An 18,978-nucleotide genomic window follows, 5' to 3' on the forward strand; every position below is an offset into this window, starting at 1 on the left:
ATCAAAAGCAATAAACTGTTAATTTCTCAAGAGTATTTAACATTGTTATTGGAATGTCAAGACCCTTAATAAATAATATTAAACATAATAAATTAAACAAACAAAAGACAATTTAATGAAAATAAAGTCCCTTTTAGTAAAAATTGCACTTAAATAAAAAATCTCAATAATAACCAGAAACAATAAAATATAGAACCTGTCTGTGTCCAACATTTCCCAAAATGTTGGCTTTTCAACCGTATTGAAAGGTTGCAATTCCTTTGCACCGTCTGTGCACGTGCACCATTTTGCGCAGTTTGGTTTTAAATTTACTTTGCCGATCAAATGCCTCAGTAAGTGTCGACTGTCGGGAAGAAGGCTCTGCTGCACCTCCACATGGGCTGTGGCATTCGTCTTAGAAACCATGGCTTTTGTGCCGTCATTCATATTAGCTTTTACTTGCTAACTGCTAGCACTCTGTCTTTGCCCCGCCTCCCCAAAGAGGCTGAATGAGAGGAGGGTTCACTCTCTCTGTTCATTCCACCACAGAACCAGTGCGCACAGACACATGCAGAGTGACCCCTCTTGTCATCCAGCCTGCGTGGTACAGAGAGACGATGAAAACAGGCATGTATGCACATGTCAGTTTATCGAGGCGGCAAAATTATTGACTTCATTTTTTTTTTTTATTGTTCGATTTATCAATTATCGTGACAGGCTTAGCTATGATAACCGATAATTAAAAAAAAAAAACCCTCCAATGAGGCCAGATTACCTGTGCTGTGCGGGTGAGCAATTCAAGCGCTTCTTTTTTCCTCCTGCCTGTGACGTTAATGGCCTGCTGTAACTTCCCCTGAGCTCACTTGTAAACAAACATTCACTTTCTGAGGAAAACATTTTGTGTGCTTAGTTGTACGAAATGCCTCGCAATGAGGAGGGTGGGCAAAAAAAAACATCGAGCACACAAAAAAACCTTATCAGCCAGCGCCACGCCATTGGAAAGTGCAAAAGGTTTTCCAGAGACCTCCGTGGCGTCACACAGGCTGCTTGGAGCGTGCGCCTGAATACAGTGCACCTTGCTGGGCCATGCTAGGTGGCTCCTCCTCTCTATACTCTGGTTCTCCCGACCTTCATAGCGGCACAGCGGGTGCTCGGAGCATGTGTCCGAATACAGTGCACCTCGCTGGGCCACAGCAGGTTGCTCCATCCCTTCTATACTCTGGTTCTCCTGATAGTAGTGATGTGCTAGTAGTAATGTTATGATATTTGATTAGGGCAAATCAACAGGCACAAATCCTAATTTGTTCCAGTCCTCCTTACCTCCAGGTGTGCACACTTAAATCTAAATTTAAAAAAAAAAGTAGATATAAAAGAAGTTATGGGTTATCGGTACCATATCGGTTTTGAGAAGCATTGATGCATTGATGTTTGACAGGAGTATAATGGGCCAAATGATTTGGTGATGTCAGGTAATGGTTTTATTTGTGTCAGACTGGCTTTTTAACAAGTTCCGTTGAGGAACATGACATGTTTACGCACATTCGCTTAATTCAACATGTCTGAAAAGTAGCAGGAAGAAGCCGAGCTGATTTAATCCTACCCCAGCCTTCCTAGTTCGTGTGCTAAAAATCAGTTGAATGAGCACGGTGGCTAAAAATGTTTTTATGGCACGAAATAAAGGGAAGGGCCCGCTGCAAAGAACTTGGCCAAAAAATTCCGACATGCAGGGACTTGTTTTTATTTTCTCATTTTCCCCAACGTGCTCATGAGGAAGACGTTTGTACGACAGACGGCAGCACTGAGATGATCTCGTCCCATGCCGAATCCGGACCTCATCCGCTGACAGCGTTCCAGCCCAATGTCTCTTCGCAGAACTTCAATCCAGATCTGAAAAGACGATTAGCTCAAACGTGGTCGGCATATGCGCACGGACGACGAGCAGATGAGCGGAAAGGAGGCGAAATGTGCCACCCGTGTGTGCTTCCGGGTGCGCACAAAGGCTTTTTTATTTTGGAGAAAACTGCTAAATGGGCTGTGCAATGTGGGGTTTCTCTGACCTTCTCTTTGCACACTGGAGCAAGCAGATGGAGAGATGGAGTGAGAGTGGAGAGAGGGAGGTTGGCAAGGCTGTAAAGTCATCAATTCCTCAAACTCCTTGGTAACTGGGCTCTCTGTCAGCGTGGCCAAGCGAATTTATGGCCTTTATAAATAGACGCAGCTGTAATGATAGGGTGGAAGTGAGGAAAAGGCCCGCTCTTTCGGGGATGGCCTACTTTGCAGCGCCTCATCCTTGGCTGCCTTTAAATGAAAGCACATCAGGTCGAGATGCTTGATTGCGATCACGCCGGTTTTCCCACAGCGGCGTGTTTAGAGGGTGATTACCGGCACACTTGGAACCCGAGCAGCACATTTTAAACAACTTGAGAGTTTTCCACAGTGAACTTTTGACTTCATTCTTGTGAAATGACAGCTGTTTTTTCCATGTCTGGGGTTTTTGTTTTTGTTTTTAATTTTTCAACTATTTCAGCTTTCTTCTTGAAATTTCGACTTTATTTCCGTAATATTTTGACTTTACTCTCATAAGATTGTAACGTTTTCCGCAAATTTCCCCAAAATTACAACTTTTATTTCAACATTATGCTACTAAAATTAAGTTATTTTCCCTCCTAATATTCCAACCTTATTCTTGTGAAATCACAACTTTTTTTCTCATTAGAATACGGCTTTTTTCTTATAATATTTTGATCGTATTCTCGTCAAATTTCAATTTCTGCTGCTGTTTTACCCCCCCAAAAAATCCACCTATTTCAACTTTCTTCTCGTAAATTTTCTTGTCCCAATTATGACTTTATAGCCATTAGGCGTGTCACGATAATAGATAAATCGATCTAAAAAAACCCAAAACAAAACAGGTTGATAATTATGAGTCCTTGATAAATGGACATGTGCATCCATGAGTGTGTGTGTTTCCTCTGCTCTTCTGTCTGTGCACATTGGTTCTATAGTGGATGAACGGAGAGCGTGAACCCTCCTTTCATTCAGCCCCTTTGTGGAGGCGGGGCTACCAGTGAGTGGATACAGGGTGCTAGCACCAAATTAGTCTCCTGAGAAAGCATATGCTAACATGATCGAAGGCACAGGAGCGATGGTTTCTAAAGTGAACGCAACATCCCCAGTGTGGGAATATTTCGGTTTTAAACGGAATGAACAAGTGTGCGCATGAACGCCGACGAACCGATATGTCGCATTTGTTCGCAAGTAGTTAAGAGGAACCACCAATTTCCGCCGAGAGAAGAAGCAGCGAAAACAATCCTCGTAGTCCCGCGGAACATGAAATGTACGTACCACGTGCCAGCCAGGCTTTGAGCTTCACAAGTCTGCCACCCCGTGTCCCCCTGCGTCTACGTTTTCCTAGGAAGCGACGGCTCCTCTCGCAGCAGGAACTCTGGCACGTCAGCCAGGCCCCACAGTGCCCTGGATTTGAAGTAATTCCTGACGATCATACACCAGCAGAGTCGATGGGCCTCCCGACAAACGATAAAACAAAGATAAAACCGATCACAGTGAGCTGAGGGAAGCGGCAAGCCAGACACACTGCCTTATATTATGCCATATAATTAATGAACAGAATAGTCTCAAAAATGTCGATAACATCAATTATCGACAATAATTTCAAGCACAATTATTGACCAGCAAAATTTGACAGGCCTAATTGCCAAAACATTTTGACTTTATTTTCATAACATTATAACGTTTTCTGTAACCGTATTTTCCAAAAATTACGACTATTTGTTGTTTTGTTTCCCATAATATTACAATAATATTATAAACTTTTTAAAATTAATTTTTTTTAATGATGTATTATTGAAATTGAAGTGATCTGTTATTCTTGTTCTGTTTTCTTATTTTTCTGAACCCTCCTATTTTGGTTAGTTTTATTTTTAAGTGGTTACTTTTTCTAGGACACTTTTGCAAATCTACTTGCTACTAAAATGACATTATTTTTCATCATAATAATTCCTGTTAGAGTATACGTTTTTGTCTTAATAATTTCACTATAGTCTTTTCCTTTTTTGTAAAATTATTGAAGATATATAAAAATGTTTTAATTTTTTCGTGATTTTAAACAACTTGAGTGTTTTCCACAGTGAAGTGCAAAGTTGTAAAATGGAGCACCAAAATGTAACAGCGTGCGCACATTGCTCAGTACTTCTTGGCACTTTTCTTCGCAGCTCAGTGCAAGACATTTCATGTGGTGGAAAGCCAAATACTGCAATACAGGCACACACATGTAACTGTTGGTGTCACTCACTCCGCTCGAACCGTTCAATTCACTTTCTCTCTCGTTTGGATGATCTACGATGGTTGAAACAGGAAGAGATTGTTATGGCAACCGCTGCTTGGAATGTTCACAAGCGGCTCACTGTCCGTGATGTCAGCACTGGATGATGAACAAATGACACATACTGGAAGCACATGCCGCCAGCTCAGTGGGATTTTTTTGTCCAATGTGAACTGGCGTGTTTATGTGTGGAGATTAGGGGTGTCACGAGACAAGCCGAAATTGTACTTTTTTTTTTTTTTTTTAAAGAAAAAATGACTGGACACAAACTTTTTTCATTGAACCGATTTGGCGTTTCAGTTGTCTTTTTTTCCTCCTGATTTCTGCTACATTACCTTGCATTGCTCCTCACAAGGCTCCCTTGGTGCACTGCTGTGTGTGTATGGTTGTGGCCCCGCCTCCCCCACAGAACTAACAAGAGGTCTCACTCAGTTGTTCTATGGAACTCTGTTGTTCCATGACGCGTCTAGATGCTGTGCCAATGGAGGCGAGTGAGGCGAGGAAAACATACATGCACGCACGCAGCAATATATGGAGGCCGGCAAAACTGTCGAGTTCATTTTCATTTATCGTGTAATTAATTGTATTGTTTCTGAACGAGAAATCTGAAAATCGCATTTTAATCGTGCGAGATCTTGTGACAGCCCTAGTGGAGAGTCATTGTCATGTCTCCTAGCCTAACGTTGCACGTTTGGGCTCAAACATGCGGCTTCACTCTGGAGCCGGATGAGACTTCTTTTGAAGATATGGGACTGATTTTGAACAGGGGTGTCCAAAAAAGGGGCCGCAGCTAAGTAAGGTGCATTCTAAAAATATAATTTAACAAGTACACTGGGGAAAAAAAAGGAAAAATCTGTAGTTATTTTACAAGAATAAAATCAAAATATTAAGAGAAAAAAGTTTTAATCTAACAAGAAAAAGTCATAATTTTTACATATATTTTCAATATTACATATATTTACAATATTTTCTTTTGCTGTTATAAATACAAATTCCAATATTTCAACTTTCTTGTTGTAAATGTTCTTCTCTTAATTCTGACTTTATTGCTGTAATATTTTGACTTTAATCTCATGACATTACAACTTTTCTGTAACCTAATTTTACAAAAATGTCAACTTTACTCGTTTTGTTGGTTTCTCATAATATTACAACTTTTAAACAAAAAACACGTCTTTTTTTTATATGACAAGTTTCTGCGAGTAAAATGACATCATTTTTCCTCATAACATTACAGTATTATTCTTGTAAAATGATGACTTCTTGTTAGATTACAACTTTTTTTGTCTTAATATTTTAACTTTAGTTCCCGTAAAAGTATTGCAGTTTGTTTTTTGTTTTGTTATTTTTTGTAAAATTAGTACGGAATAGTCTTTTTTTTTTAAATGTATATTTCAACTTTATTCTACTAAAATTGTTATATTTCCTCATAATATTATGACAAAAATGAAGAACTTGTCTTGCTGGTTTACAACTTTTTTCTCATAATATTTTAACAGTATTTTGTAACGTTACGGCTGATAAATGATGTTTTGGGAAATATGCCGCGGGCAGCACCGTGGACATCCCTGACCTAGGCCATCGCCTCATGCCTTTGACTCGACAAATCAGGGGAAAAAAGGTTGAAATCTTTAATAGTTAGCCTTGCTGCTATGATGCTGTGCTACTTGTTAGTCATGAAAATGCAAGCTGTTGTGAAATGTACTGTGCTGTGTACAACTTGGTGGAAACATGGCTTACTGTAGTTGTTGGTGGAAACATGGATTTAATGATAGCTGCGCTGAGAGCCAAACCCTCCCCCGTCCACCCTCTCTGCCGTCACTGATCCTGTCCCTTGGCTCGGGATTATGAGCGGGGAGGGTGGAGAGGGACCACCCTCAGGCTAGGACTGCTCTTACCCCGCGCGGGTTTGATGCTCACTGTCTAATTACGATGACCCGACGGGGCTAATGAATGCAGGCATCTTCTGGTGGGATGATTCCAAATAAATGTCATTGGCACCACTTAGGCGAAATAACCGCCTCGTGTGTATGACTGCTGCGTCCTAATTTTCTGTGTATATGTTTTGAACATTTTAAAAGCTAAACAGGAAGGTTTGACCTTGTTTGGAACAGCGGTTCTTAGCTGGTTTGGCAGGGGTGCCCACCGTTACCACTGTAAAAATTTCCACTCCATTATCCCAAATGTCTTTGATTGAATGTAAAGACGGAGACAAGCGTTTTGAATTTGAGTCTCCACAAAATAACACCGCGCGCACAACACGAGAACTTTCATGAACATGTCAGGAGCAGTGTGTTTTTATTTTAGCCACGAACTTAAAATGATTTCAACAAGAAGTGTAAAGGTTTTCAGTAGAGTAGTTGAATCGGACCAACTGGATGTGGGCCTGGATGAGCGGTGAAACATCTTAATCAAGTTGCTCTGATTTAGCGAGGTTACCCAGCATGCCTTGCGGGTATTGTTTTTCATGTTTATGATACATAGGGTTTGGAAGGATAAACCGTTGCGATGCGATACCCGGTTTGACAAGCGAGGGATGCGGCTGCATCGGTAGCAGCCTCCTGGATGGACAAGAATCAGCCACAAACTCTGAGATGAATGGATTGTAGCGACATGTATCGGGTATCGCAAGACTAGCAACCGCTTGACAGTCCGTCTTTTAATCGACGAGAGAGCCTGGGCTGACGACCAAACGATTGTCGCGCATGCTCCATAGCGTAGCATGACTGAAGACGAGAATGGATGTAAATAGCGTTCGCGGCGCGCTAGCTCGTCACCGGGAAAGATTTTCAACACATCAGCAAAACATACGTACATTATAGCCATCTCATTGATCTTAATTATTATGTACAGTCAAACTTGTCTATAGCGGCCACTAGAGGGAGACTGCAAAAGTGGCCGCTATAGACAGGTGGCCATTCTATAAAGGTGGCCGCTAAGACAGGTTTGACTTTATTGTGTAAAACTAAGACAGGAATAACATCAAATTTAAAAGCACGAAATGAATGCAGAGCCACCATCCACCAGTACCAGCCTGGACTTTTCAGAGAGAAAATAACAATCTATTTACAAATATAACACCATGAACTATTTACAGTTTTTACGTTGAGAACTAAACTGTCTGTATGTGCCCGCGTGCGCTCGTGCATGCGTAACCTTCTGCACGCTACACTTTCCCACGCTCTCTCACGTCCTCCTTTCTGTCATGTGTGATTTTTCCGTCCATGTGATCTCTGGCGAGCTCTTATCAAATGCACTTCTGCCACCATGTGGCCGTTTTTATGGCTTAAAAGTGCTCTGAAGTGAAATGCATTAGTGGAGAGTTGCGCCATTACGCCTCTCGCTCAAAAAACGCAAAAGACGTATAAATATGTCTTTGGGATCGGGCGTTCGAGGTTTATAAAAACGTATAAATGCGTCTTTGGTATTGAATGAGTTCAAGAGCGACGTTTGCCTCTGACCATGTGCAACTCAACTGTGCATAGAAAATCCCCTTCAGAATAAAAGCCGGGCAAAGGCCCGCGACTCACTGAAAACAGGTCCGTGACCCAAAAATGAGGACCAGTTGGGACCCGGTTTGGGTTAGGCCGAAGGACAATTGAAAGGGAGGGGATTTTCTTTTTCTCCAAGTGTTTGTTTTAAAGACCTTTTGTTGGACGCAGTCTTCAAGGCTTGAACTGTGTCTCGGTCTTCTTTGTCGAATGCCTGACAGGCGGCGGAGGATGACCAAACAAAGGGAAGCAGACAGAAGCACAGATGGAGAAAGTAGAGGTGGAAAAACAAGAGAACGAGGGATGGAATAGGAACAGAGGACCTTGGCTACGGGCTCTCCGTTGACTGGACTCTGTTCTGTTTGTCTTAGCTCTATTTTTAGCAGGTAGTCTCAGGTCACTGATGAATAACTCATTTGTCAACAAGCCAACAGGATGTCTGGTGGAGGTGAGAGGGAGGCAGCAGGCAAGATGTGAGCAATGTTTGCAATGGGAACCAAAGGATTGAAATCCTACAGTGTATACTGTGTAACAGGACGTGTTTCATTTAAACGTTGCACGTGTCACTCTAGAACCAACAACCTGACCTCATGCAGTATTTTAATATACAGATTAAGCAGAATGTGTGTCAAATGCTGTGCCGGCAATTATAAAGCCTTTTTTATGATCACGACTAGAGATTTCAATGATTTCAAATCCCGTATTCCCGTCTTAAGCTCTGCTAACCTTTTCTCTGTTTGTGTGCATGCTTTGATTCCGATCAAGAACACCTTCACCTGGATGTGGATGTTGTTGTTGTTTGCGTGCGTGCGTCTAGGCCAGTGGTGTCCAAAGTGAGGCCCAAGAGCCATTTGCAGCCCGTGGTTGTTTTTTTGTTTTTTTTTTATCAGCACATTTAAAAATATATATAATTTAACAAAGGGCCGCACGGTGGTGTAGTGGTTAGCATGTTGGCCAACACAGTAACAGCCTGGAGATCAGGAAGACCTGGGTTCGATTCTCCCTTGGGCATTTCTGTGTGGAGTTTGCATGTTCTCCCCGTGTGTGCGTGGGTTTTCTCCGGGTACTCCGGCTTCCTCCCACATTCCAAAAACATGCATGTTAGCTTCATTGGTGACTCTAAATTGTCCATAGGTATGAATGTGAGTGTGAATGGTTGTTTGTCTTTATGTGCCCTGCGATTGGCTGGCCACCAGTCCAGGGTGTACCCCACCTGTCGCTCGAAGTCAGCTGGGATAGGCTCCAGCATGCCCCCACAACCCTCAAGAGGAGAAGCGGTGTAGAAAATGGATGGATGGATAATTTAACAAGAAAACTAAAAAAAAACCCCAAAAAAACAACAGAACAGAACACAACAAAAAAATGGAATAATGACCAGCAATTTTACAAGAATAAAATCAAAATGCGAAGACAAAAAAGCTTTTATCTAACAAGAAAAACTAATAATTTTGCAAAATATAATGAGAAAAAATAACGTCATTTTAGGAGCATAAAGTTGACATCTTAAAAAAATGGTTTTTTTTTAAGTTGTAACATGATGAGAAACAAAACCATGAATAAAGTTGTAATTTTTGGAAAATTAGGTTGCGGAAAAACTTGTTGAATGTTACGAGAATAAAGTTAAACTTTTATGGGAATAGAGTCACAATTACAAGAAGAAAGAAGAAAAAACAAATGCGGAAAAAACGGCTTTAATTCTACAACAATAAAGTCAAAATGTAAAGTCTTATTTTAATGGGGAAAAAATTTTATAAGAATAAACTCATCATGTCATGAGGAACAGTAGTGTCATTTCATTAGCATGAAGTTGAAATATTAAAGAATATTGAATATTGGGACAAACAAACAAAACAAAATAAAGTTGTAATTTTTGGAAAATTTGGTTCGGGAAAAGTTATAATGTTATGGAAATAAAGTCAATATATTATGGGAGTAAAATATATGAAAATTATTCAAGAACAAAGTTGAAATATTTAGACATTTTTGCAAAAAATGGGAAAAAAGGAAAAAGGAAAAAAGGAGGATGCTAATAACAGGCTTTTTTACCTGAATGACAAAGCTCTTATGCAGTTTTTTCTTGAAATATACAGTGGTGTGAAAAAGTGTTTGCCCCTTCCTGATTTATTTTTTGCACGTTTGTCACTCAGTTTCAGATCATCAAACTAATTTAAATATTAGCCAATGACAACACAACTGAACACAAAATGCAGTTTTTAAATTAAAATTTGTATTATTAAGGGAGAAAAAATTAAAACCTACATGGTCCTGTGTGGAAAAAGCAATTGCCTCCTTGTTAAAACATAATTATCAGTCTGGAAAAAGTTAGAAAGCCATTTCTAAAGCTTTGGGACTGCAGCGAACCACAGTGAGAGCCATAATCCACAAATGGCTAGAAGGTCAGTGTTCATGACTCCACCATAAGAAAGATACTGGGCAAAAACGGCCTGCATGGCAGAGTTCCAAGACCAAAACCACTGCTGAACAAAAACAACATTAAGGCTCGTCTCAGTTTTGCCAAAACATCTTGATGATCCCCAAGACCTTTGGGAAAATACTCTGGTCTGACGAGACAAAAGTTAAACTTTTTGGAAGGTGTGTGTCTCAGAAAAAGAACATGATAGCAACAGTAAAATGTGGTGGTGGTAGTGTGATGGTCTTCAGGACCTGGAAGACTTGCTGTGATAAATGGAAGCATGAATTGTGCTGAAAGAGAATGTTGGTGACCTCAAGCTGAAAGCAACTTGGGTTCTGCAGCAGGACAATGATCCAAAACACACCAGCAAGTGCATGACCTTAAAAAGGAAAAGCCTCCAATGTGGCTGAATGACAACAATTGTGCAAAATTCCTCCCCAGCGCTGGAAGAGACTCATTGCAAGTTATCACAAACGCTTGATTGCAGTTGTTGCTGCTAAGGGGGGCCAACCACTTATTAGCTTTAGGGGGCCATCACTTTTTCACACAGGACCATGCAGCTTTGAATAATAAAAAGTTTCATTTAAAAAGTGCATGTTGTGTTGAGTTGTGTTGTCATTGACTAATATTTACATTTGTTTGATGATCTGAAACATTTAAATGTGACAAACACGCAAAAAAAAAAAGAAATTAGGAAAGCGACAAACACTTCTTCACACCAGTGTGCATGTTAGCTGCATGTGAGTTTCAAAAAATGTGGATCGGGACATTCCTATCTTAAACACCAAAAACTGACCAGAACTCTGCTCACGGGACGAAAGTGGGGCAAAGTCACTGTTGATGCACTACACTGCTGATGGGGATGTCATACAGCTTCATGCCAAAAATCCCAACCAACTAACATTTTGGCTTTCTGGAGCGGATTAATTGGATTTACATGATTTCTAATGGGAAAAATTGATTCGGTTAGCATCAGTTTCAATTTGAGCCGGGCCTTCTGGAACAAATTAACGCCGCTAACCAAGGTTCCATTGCATTTGCTTGGCTTTAAAATGGTTCTGTCCCGGTCTTTTCACGGGACGTGGCTGGAGTGACTATCTGGAAAAGTTGAATCTCGTCACCACAACCTACACGGAATTCCAAAGCCAACCGCTCAGGCTGAGCGCAGCCTTCTGGGTTGCATTAAGGCAGACATGCTAAGGCGTCCCTGCATGGGCGTATTTCATGTCACTGCTGTTGCTGCTTTGAGTTCACAGTGACTGAAAATGTCTCCACTTCTTCTTCCAGTGCATTAGCATGTCAATGAAAGGCATAGCCGGGGATGGGGAGCATTTGCATGTGAGCATCACGTTGCCGCAGCAAGCCCGGGGTGATGCCGCGTATACAATGCACTCGCATTGTATATGCACTTTTTCTCCTAGACCTTTAAAACAATACAAATCCCAACAAAGTTGATTCAAGGCTATGCTCATCGCTCCCCTCAGTGCAACCTGGCATCTGGACTGAGTTAGAGGAGTGGTGCCAAATGTTCTGTGGTGGGGAACAAGTGGGGGAGGGGTTGACCGGCGGGGGGACAGCATTGGAGGAGCAAAATGGCTTTTTAGAGGGGGTGATTCTAAGAAAGTGCTATTCCAGGCCAGATGAAGGGAAAGGCAGATGTATCGTGAGAAAGGAGAGTGAGTGCTTTACCCAACGTGGGCCCCTACCAACCCACCCCCAGGTTACCAACCTGCTGTGACGTGTACATAAAGTTGGACTTCATAAAGCTGCAACTCGTGCTAATGTTACAAACAACAGCCCCACACCGTTTGACGATGTGTTGAGCGATGGTGTGCTTGCGGTCAACTGGCTTTTGATGTTTTCAAAGCACCATGTGCGTGATAAGGAGGTCAAACACCCCCACCCCCCCACCCCCACCCCGAGGGATGTCGGACCGGAGCTCGCTTTATTTAGATAGTCAATACGTGACTCAGACACATGACATTGGGAGTGGCGGATCAATTCCGCCTTCTGTGATAACTGTGTTTTGATTGATTGGTGTTGTCCATCACTGTTGCTATAATTTATTGTGGCTGTCTGTCGGAGGAAAATGTGGTTCGATGGGCTTATGACTGGGTCTCACGGGGTTTGACACGTTTCATTGGAGCGCTGGTCGCAGTGATTGATGCTTGGTTTGGTACACTGTTTCCACATTAGAATGAATCAAATGCAATGGATTACCAATTCCAACTGTACCGTGGTGTACTGGACCGAACGCTACTGCTTGGTGGAAATGTGGCTTTGGTTTGGTGCAAGGAGGAGGCTTGGCCGACTGACCATGGTGATATCTACAAGTCAAAGGCTCCTTTCTTAGATGCGAGCAGCAGATGCTCCTCAGCTCCAATTTTATTGTTTGTAGCGCAAAGACTGGGGGAGAACATGAGCTCAATGCCCTTCGCCCTTCCTCAGCGGGTTCTGCATTTGTGATTTTTGAGCCGACTTGCTGGTTAATTCTCTGCCACAGAGGTATGGTTCTGATTAGACAAAGGACCGGCGTCTTTTGAATGGGCCACATGGCTGACTCTGTGGCGGGAGGGCTCTGATCCATTCAGGGCCATGTTGGACAGCGTCTGCACTGCATCAGCAGCCCCTGAGGCTGATTAGCGCCACTCGGCAATCTCTCACTATCGCAGGCCCTGAGTGTGTTTATGAATCCCCAAGAGTGCAGACAAACGTAAGGCCGAGCGCCACAGGGAGCGCACACGCACTTAGCTGAAACACAAACGCATTCATATTGAATCTTGACTTCCTTTGCTTCTGCCTCTCTTTGTGCCCAGAGGACAATGTTGGCAAAGGTCCAGCCCCGTCTCACATCCATTAGATCATGCAGCGAGCGTTGGCGTGATGATGGATACTTGAGTGGCCCCAGCTCCACTTTCCCCAGGGAGACAAAATGAGCTTTGGTTGCACAGACTCCCAGCGGAAGTGGTGGAGGTGGATGTTTGTTTGAAATGCAGACGCTCAAAGGATTTAACCCATCAGCAAAACAACGCATCAAACTGATCAGTGCTTTATTTGCAGAGATGCATAAAAAGACTGCTGTCTACTTTGCTAATCAGTGAATCAGGCCAGCACTGTTTTGTTTTGGAAACTGCTGGGATGTTTTTTTTTTTAAATAATATACAGTCGTCCCTCGTTTACAGCGGTTACAGTATTTGGTTCCAGACCCCACCGTGATAAGTGAACTTTCATGAATTAGCATTCCTTCTATATAAATGGAATATTTTTGTAGTTAGAGCATAGAAACCCTGTTAGCAGTCTTCTAAATATGTTTTTTATATGTTTTTATACAGTGGTTTGAAAAAGTGTTTGCCCCCTTCCTGATTTCTTATTTTTTTGCAAGTCACACTTAAATGTTTCAGATCATCAAACAAATGTAAATATTAGTCAACACAACTCAACACAAAATGAAGTTTTTAAATGAAACTTTTTATGATCAAGGGAGAAAAACAATCCAAAGCTACATGGTCCTGTGTGAAAAAGTGATGGCCCCCTAAAACAAATAAGTGGTTGGCCCCCCTTTGCAGCAACAACTGCAATCAAGCGTTTGTGATAACTTGCAATGAGTCTCTTCCAGCGCTGGGGAGGAATTTTGCACAATTGTTGTCATTCAGCCACATTGGAGGCTTTTCCTTTTGAAGGTCATGCCACAGCATCTCAATAGGATTCAGGTCAGGACTTGGACTAGACCACTCCAAAGTCTTCATCCATTCAGAGGTGGACTTGCTGGTGTGTTTTGGATCATTGTCCTGCTGCAGAACCCAAGACAGCAGAATTCACGCTTCCATTTATAACAGCAAGTATTCCAGGTCCTGAAGCAACCGCAGACCATCACACTACCACCACCATTTTTCACTGTTGGTATGATGTTCTTTTTCTGAAATGCGGCATTACTTTTATGCCAGATGTGATAGGACACACCTTCCATAAAGTTCAACCTTTGTCTCGTCAGACCACAGAGTATTTTCCCAAAGGTCTTGGGGATCATCAAGCAGTAGTTTTGGTCTTGAAGCAGTGAGGCTTTTTTTTACACAGGGCCATGTAGCTTTGCAAAAAGTAAGAAGTAAGAAATCAAGAAGGGGGAAAACACTTTTTCACGCCATTGTATCTATTTTTGAAATTTTGATTTACCTGTAGTTTGTGCACACCTGGGGGTAAGAACAACTCAAAGTATCATTTGACAAACTGTACCTGTAGATTTGTCCTTGTCGATGGATGGATTCACGGTTGGATGGATGTTGTCGTCATTGCACACAATATACAACTACCGTGATAAGTGAATTTCCGTGAATTAGGATTCCTTCTATATAAATGGAATATTTTTGTTGTTAGGGCATAGAAAACCTATTAACTATCTTCTAAATACGTTTTTTTAAACATTATTAAAGCCCTCTAGACATGAAATAACACCCCTATAGACACCTTTACCCACCATAGTAGACACATTTAGAGAAAATAAGACGTTTAAGACATAAATAAGTGGTGTGCCTTGCTGTAGATGTCCTCCGGTGGTGTTTAGGGGTTCAGTTGCACAAGTTGTAGCTTGTCGTGGGTTTTGTTATTAGTAGGAATATTATGTTGTTATTTTTATCGTATGGTTTATTATAATTTCTTACATATTTTTTTTATTTGGAGTAAAAGGCTATTGTTCCGGCGATCGAATCTGATGCTTGTCTCAACGAACAATGAATGACACCTCGTGACCAATGTAGAATACTACATTCATATATTATACTTGTATTTTAGGTCATCTGGCCATTTTTAAGCTTGAAAATTTAGGCAAAAATCTCAAAGTTTTTGAGTAATAATTTGCTGTATTCAACCATGAACCAGCATGGTTGATGCATCCCCATTCATTCAGTTTTTGGGCTTTTTTTTGTCCTTCTTCCCCACTCCGTTTGAAACACTTTAAGTTTAGAATAAGTAAATTGGAGAGGCTAACAGCTCGTTAGCTGTCTTATGTCCCTGCAGGGATCCTGTAAGACTGCGCATTGTGATGTAAACAGAATAATAGCAGTGTAAAAGTGACTCTGGGGCTGTTATTTCATGTCTACAGGGCTCTAATAATGTAAAAACCCGTGTTTAGAAAGTGATAAACAGGTTTTCCATGTACGAAAATATTCTGTTGAACCCTACTTCGGATCTGGGGCCAACAAACCACAATAAACAAGGGACTGTATGTCAAAAGTAGCACAACCAATATTTTAAATGCTGCTGTTTTACCATGCACATGACAATAAAACTCTCTTGAATCTCTTGAATCTTGAATCTTGAATCTTAAATTGTGTAGATAAATGGATAGATAATACAGACCATGTGTTATCATTCAGAAGCATTTTGTGGCGTTTTAATAAAACTCCATAAGGAGGTTGACTACAGCCACCAGTGTAAGGCGTTAATTAGAGACCCTGGTGGTTATTATTACATTTGGTACACCAGGCACCCGGAACTTTTGGAGGCTAGATGGTTAATTAAAGATGGTTAATTAATTACTGTAGTTGAGCATGTGGATTGGAATCAATTAACATGAAATATTGTTAACGCCGGACAAGTTTTTAATGTGCTGTACTGTACAGTTTGACCTTTTCAACGATGAGTATTTCTACTGTCTGCTGCTATGGTAATGACTCGGCCCAAGATAGACGGTGCTTGGCTCGGCCCTGACTAATGACATTTATCCACCGCCCATCTCTCACGGCGGAGCGGAATGTGGGGAGTCACCGTAGCTTCATCCTCGCACTGCTGACATCATGGCTTGCTTCATCGCAGCTAACCTCTCTTCACTTTAAATTGTGAGTCATGCTGTCGGGGCTGAGAAAGAGAATGCCATTCATTGACTCTCTGTGTCACTGGGTCATTCACTTCCTGCCTCATCACAGAGTCAGCTGACGATGTCTCAGCCCTTACTCGTTCTGTTTATAGACCACTGGTAGGAAAAATGCAGCCGCGGCTTTCACAAACCTCACCGATGTGCTCGCTCGCTGCACAGTACTTTCACGCACGAGTCAAAAGAAAAGTCAACTCACGAAAGCCATCACTCCTTCAGCGAGCTGGTGAATGATGAGCGGCGCCGGCCGCCACAATCGGGGAAGCAGAGAGTGCAGCGAGGGTCCTTAGTGGGGGGTTTTGTGATGCAGCTCATTGTTGACACATTCTGCTGAACAATAATTGTCCCACAAATTATTGCTGATAAACGATATTACTGTCGCCATTGTTGTTTTGTTAATGTAATGATAATACACCCTATCAAAAGGAATAAAGTTGAATTTGTCAAGAGTATTTAACATTGTAACAACATTAACAACATAATAAATTAAACAAACAAAAAAGACAAAAAAACTCCAAAGAAAATAAAATGTCTCTTTTAACAGAAATTGCACTTAAATTTGCACTTAAATAATAATCCCAATTATAACCAAAAACAATAAAAAAATAGACACTGTGTCTGTTAAGAAAAAAACAACTCCAATAAAAACCACACACAACAATAAAAACAATAAATAAAATAGGAGATGCACAATATCTTTTTTTTTTCTTCAAACCGATAACCCCATAACTTTTTCACATCTACTTTTTAAAAATGTAGATTTAAGTGTAGTTTGTGCACACCAGGAGGTAGGAAAGACTGGAACAAATTAGGATTTGACCAACTGTGCCTGTTTATTTGTCCTAATCAAATATGATGACATTACTACTACCACATCACTATTATCAGGAGAACCAGAGTATGGAGGGCAGGGAGCCACCTGGCGTGGCCCAGCAGGGTGCACTGTATTCGGACACACGCTCCGAGAAGCCGGACGTCACGGGGGTGTATGGCAAACCTTTTGCACTTTTTAAACGCTGTTTCAGGTGGCTGAGAAGGTTTTTTGTGTGCTCGATGGTGTGCACTCACTAGGGGCCCGCCTCCACCCACTGGGACAAAGAGACTGAATGACTGACAGGAGGTTTACTTACTCTGTTTGTTCCGCTATAGAACCAATATGCCCAGGTGTTGTGACAGATGCACAGACTGAACTCTCTTATCATCCAGCCTGTTTGGTAGAAAGAGAGAAGAAAAACAAAACGCATTGCACACGTCAATCTATCGAGGCCGGCAAAATTAATACATTTTTTTTAATTTATTGTGTGCTTAATTGTTTTATTGATTATCATGACAGGCCTACAACTTGTTAAGTGAAAAAGAGACTGGAGGTTCATGAGTGCAATGATAAGTGGGGACCCCCTTAAATATGTCTGCTGTAAGGAGCTTTGTGTTGGTTAAAGCCATCTCCCGCCTGCAGTAAGCAGCTGAACAGTCCCTGTCTGAGCTCTCGTCCCGCACTCGGGTGTCTTTCCCCGTCCCAGCGTAAGCAGCTAAAGGGCTAGGCTAAGCCCATGCCAAGCAGTCTTATCTGTGGAATGCTGGGTATCCTCACAGAGGATCTCCTTTGCAGGGAGGAGGCTGTATTATCTTAAAGCCCCATGTCTGCCTTCCTTCATTGTCCCACGGGGCCGCTTCTCTCTCTCTCTCTTTTTTTTTTTTTTGTCTGTACCTACTTTTATGTTCATTTGGTTGTCTCGCTATCAGTACCTCTTTTGTCTCTCTTGCTGTATTCAAACACACACAACATGCAAAGCAGGATTCAATTCTGCTGTCAAATTTAGAATAGTACTTTCCCATTGAACATAATGGGAATGGAATGATTCAAATGACATATTACCATTTCATCATTTTATTCATATATTCTTGTTATTATTATCACGTTTTTATCACCTGACAAGATTTCTTGTTCAGAAAAAGCTGTCTCACAATAATAAATAAATCACAGGTAAAGGAAAATGAACTAATTTTGCCTGCCTCCATATATTGCCTGTTTTCCTCGTCTCTCGCCTCCGAAGGTTCACTCTGTGCATTGGTTCAGTGCCTACACGCTTCATAGAACAACGGCGAGGAGAGTGAGACCTCTTGTCAGCCATAAGCTAGCATGCACACACAGAAAAAGAGTGAAGCCGCGTGAGAAGCGATGCAAGGTAATGTAGAAATTAGATGCTTGCAAAGCCAAATGCCACAGCCCCCGTGTGGGAATATTAATGAGCAACGTGAGCCCATCAACATAAAAGAGCCAGTATGCTGCATTTATTAGAAAGTGGTAGCAACGTAAAAGGCAACGAAACAAACTTGGTAACCTCACCTAGGAAAAAAAACTGCACATGGAGATGCAGAACCTTCATTCCGACAGTCAACACTCACTGAGCCGTTTGGTCGACAAAGTAAATACAGACCGACCAGTGCAAAATGGTATGCGTTCACAGAGAGTAATGGCAAAAGAAATGCTGCTCTTTAATACAGTTGAAAAGCCAGGATTTGAAGAAATGCTGCAAATGTTTGACAGACTGTACAGTTTGCATGTGAGAAAACATCATAAATGCCAATTTTGCAACTTGAAATTGAGTGAAAGATGACATATTTAAGGAAATATTGCAACATGTCATGACAGTGGCTTATTTGGTCTCAAAAAATGTTGACAATATGGTTTAGCCTCAATTTGTGGGACAATAAACATTTCAAAACGCACCTGCGTTGTTTTGTGACTCGGTTGAATAAAGGTTTGCTTATTCGGTCATATTTTTTCTTTGTACTTTCCTTAATATTAATGTTGAAATCTCGATTTGTCTCTTTCTCGTGGACCCAATCTCGTGCATCGTCTCGTCTTGGGAGTTGGGTGTCTCGT

The 18,978-nt window shown here is 41.5% G+C and overlaps 1 protein-coding gene across 6 annotated transcripts in view; it reads left to right on the forward strand.

Moving 5' to 3' along the window:
• The window catches only part of LOC129189264 (unconventional myosin-IXb), a 123,786-nt gene that overhangs the window by 7,785 nt on the left and 97,023 nt on the right, over positions 1-18,978 (forward strand). The gene's annotated exons all lie outside the window — the stretch shown is intronic.

The sequence above is a fragment of the Dunckerocampus dactyliophorus genome, chromosome 10 (assembly GCF_027744805.1).
Source record: "Dunckerocampus dactyliophorus isolate RoL2022-P2 chromosome 10, RoL_Ddac_1.1, whole genome shotgun sequence".
NCBI classification, from domain to species: Eukaryota; Metazoa; Chordata; class Actinopteri; order Syngnathiformes; family Syngnathidae; genus Dunckerocampus; species Dunckerocampus dactyliophorus.